This window comes from Egretta garzetta, unplaced genomic scaffold (genome assembly GCF_000687185.1).
Source record: "Egretta garzetta isolate BGI_Z169 unplaced genomic scaffold, ASM68718v1 scaffold277, whole genome shotgun sequence".
NCBI lineage: Eukaryota > Metazoa > Chordata > Aves > Pelecaniformes > Ardeidae > Egretta > Egretta garzetta.
In genome coordinates this window covers 279602-279986 of record NW_009260271.1, presented here as the reverse complement: position 1 = coordinate 279986, position 385 = coordinate 279602, and the positions used below count along the sequence as shown (strand labels likewise).

Here is a 385-nt window from a genome sequence, read left to right as displayed (position 1 = left end):
TAATTTTTTTTTTTTTTTTTTTTAAACACTGAAGCATTTGGCTTGTCAGCTTATTCAGTACCATTCAAGCCCTGTGCAAATAGGGAGATTTTCTGTATTATTTTTGTTCTAGAATTGGCATCTGTACTGCCCCTATTGCTTGTTTTCAGTTTCTTGGCTCCTCTGTAATCTCAGTAGTTTGGATGATTAACAACGTGAGGGTTAATTGTATTTCCTCATTTGGTACATGGGGTTGCTACGTGCTCATGGGTTTTACACAGTTTCGCTACTATTCATCCAAGTGGGTCCCGTTTCCCACCAGATATATGATTCACCTTGCTGAAGATGAACAGCGCAAATCTGCTAGAAAAGGAATAATATACGGGGCTTGCCCGAGTGTGCCTCT

The 385-nt window shown here is 39.7% G+C and overlaps 1 protein-coding gene across 1 annotated transcript in view; it reads left to right on the top strand.

Moving 5' to 3' along the window:
• PAX5 (paired box 5) overlaps positions 1-385 on the top strand; it is a 144818-nt gene that overhangs the window by 6086 nt on the left and 138347 nt on the right. The gene's annotated exons all lie outside the window — the stretch shown is intronic.